Source organism: Sinocyclocheilus anshuiensis, unplaced genomic scaffold (genome assembly GCF_001515605.1).
Source record: "Sinocyclocheilus anshuiensis isolate Anshui unplaced genomic scaffold, SAMN03320099.WGS_v1.1 scaffold122, whole genome shotgun sequence".
Lineage (NCBI taxonomy): Eukaryota > Metazoa > Chordata > Actinopteri > Cypriniformes > Cyprinidae > Sinocyclocheilus > Sinocyclocheilus anshuiensis.
The window spans coordinates 866495-873081 of record NW_015544153.1 but is presented as its reverse complement, the minus strand read 5'-3'; positions in this window follow the sequence as shown (position 1 = coordinate 873081).

Here is a 6587-nt window from a genome sequence, read left to right as displayed (position 1 = left end):
AGAAGGAATACAGACACTGGAATCTCGGCCTCGGTGTGAGACATCCTGTGTATGTAGATGAGTGTGTATACAGTGTGCACATATGAAAATCAGTGTGTGCGTTTGTGGTCGTGTGCACACATGAATGCATGTCTATTAGTTTTATGAAGGCATATGTGTATGTGTGTGTACTCATCGGTGCGACTGTGCACACACCCTGTTGGATGTGTGTGTGTCCGAAATGAGCCCTGACTGTGTGCTCTGTAAGACACACACACAATGCGGCTCTGTGTGCAGACCTGCGGAATGTGAGAGAGCACCGGGCAGTGGGGGAGAAGAGAGCCACGGGTGTGGATGGAGGGAGGGTGCGGAAAGGTAGAGGGATGAGGAGAGGAGTGGTGGCAGAAACATGACGAGGCTCCAGGGGTGTGTAGGGTGGCTGGGTTGCTGTGGATCAGATGATGTGAGGCCTGCCGACTGGCACGAGAACCCGTGTTGAGAGCAAAACACTGACCGTGATTGGCATCAGACATTAGAAGGCTGATACGTGCCTGAAGATTAAGCACCCGCCAAACTTTCTTTTAAATGTGAGGCTTTTTCACCATTCTTTGAAGGCTAAAGATGAATAAAGCTGAATTAAAGGGATGGTCCAACCAAAAACGAAAATTCATTTACTCACCATCATATTGTTCCAAACTTGAATGCATTTATTTCTTCTGAGGAACACAAACTATTTACATTTTTTGAAGAATGCATTTATTCCCATTGGCTTACATTGTATTTTTTGTCCATACAGTAAAAGTCAATGGGAACCTAAACTGTTGGAACCTAAAGCTGGGCTCACACTACAGGAGTTTTAAAATCCTAACCGATTATAAAATCTGGTTGCAGCTCACACATAAGGAGAATCTTTGCAGATTATCTTCTCTCAAATCTTAAACATGCACACACTACAAGATTTTAACATCATGGCACATCACACACTACAAGATATTATAAGATTATCATGCCAGAGGGAGTGGCTCACGTGATCGCCTTAAATTGCACACACAAAGGTGCCGGCGCACGCCGTACCCTGTATCATTTCATATGAGATCGCGAAAGAAACTATGTGCATACAATGTCGTGGTCAGATAAAGCCGGGCTCACACTATAGGAGTTTTAAAGTCCTAACCGATTATGAAATCTCGTTGCAGCACACACATAAGGAGAATCTTTGCAGATTATCTTCTCTCAAATCTTAACATGCACACACTACAAGATTTTAACATCATGGCACATCACACACTACAAGATATTATTAAGATTATCATGCCAGAGGGAGTGGCTCACGTGATCGCCTCGTGACCAGGGGCGTGTCTACGTGGTGGCCAGGGGGTGGCACCGGCCAATTTATTTTATGAATTGCCTCTGCTGTCGCTCAGATAGGCCTATTGCGTGTACACGCTCAAAAGACAGTCGTGTTACTACTACATCAAGAAGCAGTTTCCTCCGTCTCCACTATCCAACGGAGCCGTACAGCAGCTGTTTTGCGGTCGCGCATTGGCTATTGTGAAAGTACTGACGTAATCATATAGCCGTCATCATCCCGATTTCAATCCTAAATATCAAACATGTTTGATATGATCGGGGCGGCCCCGATTTGTGTGCGAGCAGATCGGGAGGTGCAAGATTCGATCTGTGAATGCCTCACATTACCAGATAATCCGCACCGAACGGGGGCTCGATAAGATTTTTGCTCCGATTCTCGGGAGGGGGAAATCGGGGCTAAATCGGGCTAAAAATCCTGTAGTGTGAGCCAGGCTTAAGGGGAACCTAAAATGTTAACAACATTCTTCAAAATATCTTTTTTTTTACATTCCACAGAAGTCATACTCTGTCATACTTCTAAGTTTGAAACAACACAAGAGTGGGTAAATGTTGCCAAAATGTTTATTTTGGGGTGGTCTACCCCTTTAAAAGTGAATAAAATCAAGATGGCTTGCAAGACCCTGAAACATTCACTTTACAAAATGTTCTGATCCATGTGCCAAGATAAGATGCCCAACGGACTCACATGAGTGAACAATTGTGTCATTTTTGTCTACACTACACCGTAATTAAAGTGCTGCACAACTGTTCTTTCGGTACTCTCACAGATGAGATATTTCATCTCTCAAATTAGTATGACAGTGAATTAAAATAACATTTTCTGTGATTTTTCGCCTTTAGTATTGTCAGACTGTGATGACTGTGGGAAATCGTGCTGTTCTGTTTGATATTACAGTTCACATGGGGGGCCTGAAGTGGGGGAAGGATTCGTTCTGTCTTTGTTTGGTCTCATAAAGCTTTATATTTATTCTCATAACTTCTGAGATAAGCTATGGCAAAACAGAGTGGCTGGTGTCCTGGGACGGAGGATTTTCTGAATGAAAGGTCCCTGTTGATAAAGTAATTTAGGCCACAAATGTGTTTAATTCGACCAGGACACCACTGTCTGGGTTTAATAGCTCCCCTTTGACTTTATCCAAAACTTAATGTGCTTCATCTCTGATCCTGCATTCACTATTTGATTTAATCAAAACTCTTGATCAGGGTTTTTCAAACGGTGGTTCAGGGGCCCCCACTCAAGGGGTTGCTAGGGGGTCCATGGGAAATTTCAGGAAAAATGCATACATAAATCTAACTTTTATACAGATCTAGCAGTACTATAGTGGGCAGAACCATACACATGATCAATTTAAATATTTTCCAGATAACATTCCTTATTCATAATATTCATATTCATTATATCATTATTTTTTTTCTCACACAGTAAAAATATGTCACAGTAAAAATTTATAACTTTTAGTATATTATATTATACTTGATTATCATAATTGGGGATCCTAGGCATTACATATTTTGAAAATATTGCACTAGATCACTGAGACTTTTGGAATATTTCCTCAGGTGTGATTTTATATCATGAGCTCTGTGCAAAGCTGGCGCTTCATGCTGTCTACTTTCAGTGGAACCAATAGTGTTTACCAATGTTGTATCTTAGAACAAACACATGTGCACACACACACACACAACAAAACAAACCATTCACCTCTGGGCTCTTAGCAGCTCCCTGGTACACATTCAAGGGTGAGAGTTAAGTCCTGTGAACTGGCCTGAGAAACTGACCCTGTTTGTGGACATTGCAATCCAAGAGCTTGACATTTTAAATACATTGAAATACATTTTAAAAATCACAAAAGAACAATCTGTATGTGTGAATGTAAATCAAAATAATTACATACAATATATAGTACTAAAGTAAAGTAAATGACTTGTATAAGCATAAATAAATACAGAGCTTCATAAAACTGTACACTACTGTTCAAAAGTTTGGGGTCAGCAAGATTTTGTTTTTCTAAAGAAATCAACACTTTTATTCAGCAAGGATGCATTAATTTTTATCAAAACCAAGATACTTACAATGTTACCAAAAATGTTTCAAATAAATGCTGTTCTTTTGAACTTTCTATGAATCAAAAAATATTCAAAGAAAAAATTTTACAGTTTCCACAAATATACTGTATAAAGAAGCAGCACAACCGTTTTAAACTGTAATAATTATAATAGGAAATGTATCTTGAGCACCAAATCGGCATATTGGAATGATTTCTGAGGAATCATGTGACACTGAAGACTGCAGTAATGGTATAGCTGAATTTTCAGCAGCCATCACAGGAAAAATACATTTTAAAATGTCTTAAAATATAAATAAAAATATTCATACTATTAATAACATTTCACACTATTACTAGTTTTACTGTGTTTTGGATCAAATATATGGAGCCTTGATGAGCATAAGAGATTTTTATTTAAAAAATATTTAACAATTGTACCGACACCTAATTTTTAAAGGGTAATGTACACTGTAAGTGCAATGTGAAATTTTGGTCATAAAATGTGTTAAAGGATCAATTGATAATCAATAATGAGCACTTAATGAATATTTGTGTTTGTCAGAATGTTTGTTGAAATTCTTGACATCTTATTACCTTTTGAGTGTACACACATAGCAGTTCTGCAGTACAGAGATCAGAGAATGTTGGGAGAGGCAGAAAGGAGGAAGATGGAGGGAAGAGAGGGGGGTTTAAGATGGAGCAGGTAGACAAAGCCAGCATTCATAGACACAGTGAAGGAATGAAAAACATTCTCCACCAAGAGACGCATGGTCATCAGTAGGGCATGGGTTAGGGTGTGCGTGCACGTGTGTATGGATGTATGTGTGCCAACACGAAAGGATATGATATGAGGGGAAGGGGTGTTTGCTCTAATGATAAGTGGGTGTAATTTTACTCCAGGCTCTGGTTAAAAGGAGCCCTCGCTTCAATATCTACCAGCTGCAGAGGAGCTGGTAGAGGAAAAGAGCGGAGAGAAAATCAAATAGCACACACTCTCAAAAAAAGGTACTAACGCTGTCACTTCGGGTGGTACCTTTTCAAAAGGTGCACCTTTGCGACTTTTTTTTATCCCAGAAAAGGTGCATATTGGAATGTTAAAATGCACATATTAGTACCTAAATGGTACATTTTAGTGCCTAAATGGTGCGATTTTGAAAAGGTGCCATCCCAGCAAAAGCTTTTGTACCTTTTTTCTGAGAGTGTGGGTAAAAAGTAAAAGGTTCACTTTCTTAGTGTGAGCATGTGTGTGTGCCAGTAAGTGTGTGACAGGTCCCCAAAGACAGTACAATTGCCCACACAGCCTCTCTGGAATGCATTCATTCAGAGTTCACGTTCAATTATGTCAGTGTAGAGTTAGAAAAAAGAACACACTTCACTTTTTTATGCTCTTCAACAAACTGAAAAAAAATGAGACTGTAAACAAACCCCCAAGTGTAACTGAAAGGATAATGTCTCAACTGACATTTGGCTGTGGAAAGGTGAGGTTAGTCGGTATGCTGAACTCGATTGATACTCCGTATCCGTTTATAGTGGTGAGTTGGTACGGTCTGCCCTCTACAGGAAAAAAAGGGGTACTAACGGCGCTCCTTGTTGGATACGGGACCCAAAGGTGGGTACAGCCTGCTGCCACATAATCCTCATTTTAGTCTAGTCAGATTATATGGATGTTACAAGCAATTAAACGTAAAAAAATGCATTCAAAAGTGTAAATTTACAAATATTATAAACATGTTTTAGACAGAAAAGTTCAACGGACACACTTGTGCATCAGTTCAGTCAGAGTTATGAACTGTGTAGCTACACCAATGTCCACCAGGGGGAGCTCAAATCGAGTAAGCCTAGTTAGTCAAATCTTTTGGATGCAGATACCTCCTAACCTATCACTTACAGGCTATATGAGCTCGTGTAATGGTTATGAGTTATTGCAAAGGCTCAAATGTGCAAAACCATGAGCAAGGTTAAGTTAATTGGATACAGTGATACCCGGTTTGATGTGGCCAGTGTAAAGGGGTCATTGGATATGGTATACGGTATTGGTATATGGTATTGAGGTATACCTTTGTCCCAAAGCCAAGGCAAGGTTGACTCTGAGCCATGAGTCATGCTGACCCAAGACTCCGAAATGACGTCCCAGACAGTTTAGAATGTCAGTAGTATGGTCAAGGCCATCATGAGATGTTGTCTCAGGCCCGTGAGGTGAGCTGACTAAGGTCCACTATTATATAATCTAGCCTGCTTGTCAGGCATAGTGGGTGTAGGGGGCCAGTCATAAAATGTTGTTCCACACCCTATGACCTCAAGTAACGATCCTGAGTATGATATGAGTATGACAACAATGGAAACTTTTTCCACCCAGCAAAATGTTATCTCTTTTTTTTTCTAATAACTTTTCATAAGCAGTGATGCAAAATCTAAAAAAAAATGTACTAGTGGAATTAAAAAGAAGAAAAAGAAAGAAAGAAAGAAAGAAAGAAAGAAAGAACGAAAGGAAGGACATTTCTTGTGAAATTAGTTATGAATGGAATTAATTGTGAACATGGAAGCATTTTTCAGGAATGCATAACATAACCTCAAAGCAAATCTTCCAGCTGTAACAGGATCAGTCTGGTTTCCTCTGCCACTCATACACAGAAGATCCCCACCACAGATTCTCTGCCACTCAAAACTGCATCATCTTTCAGGGAGACCCCATTGACCTCACAACCTCCTCAAAGTGAAAGCATTGTTTTTTTTTTTAATTGTTCATATTCTATATGTGCAACCCTTATAACACCTTATTTCACTTTCTGACCGAAGATTCTTCTAGATCATTTTTTTTTTTTGTGTAATTTCCAGGTATACCTATCTGTGTATTCCTTTCTGTATTTTCTAGGTTCATCCTTGCAGTGTTTAATATTGTTACAGCAATAGACGTAAAAAGTGTAGTACCTACATTTATTTGTACCTATATTTATATATTTATATAAATTGCTGCAAATGAATCAAATTTATCCCATTTTTTCAGCCATGTGATCACATGTATTTTACTGTCTGGATAGCCCAATTAAACACTTTTTTGACTTTTCTGCAATTTAGGGAAAAAGGGGGAATGATAATATAAATAAAATGTGTTTTTATTCAATATATTATTTATTTTTAAACATATGTACTTATATATATATATATATATATATATACAGTGGGTACGGA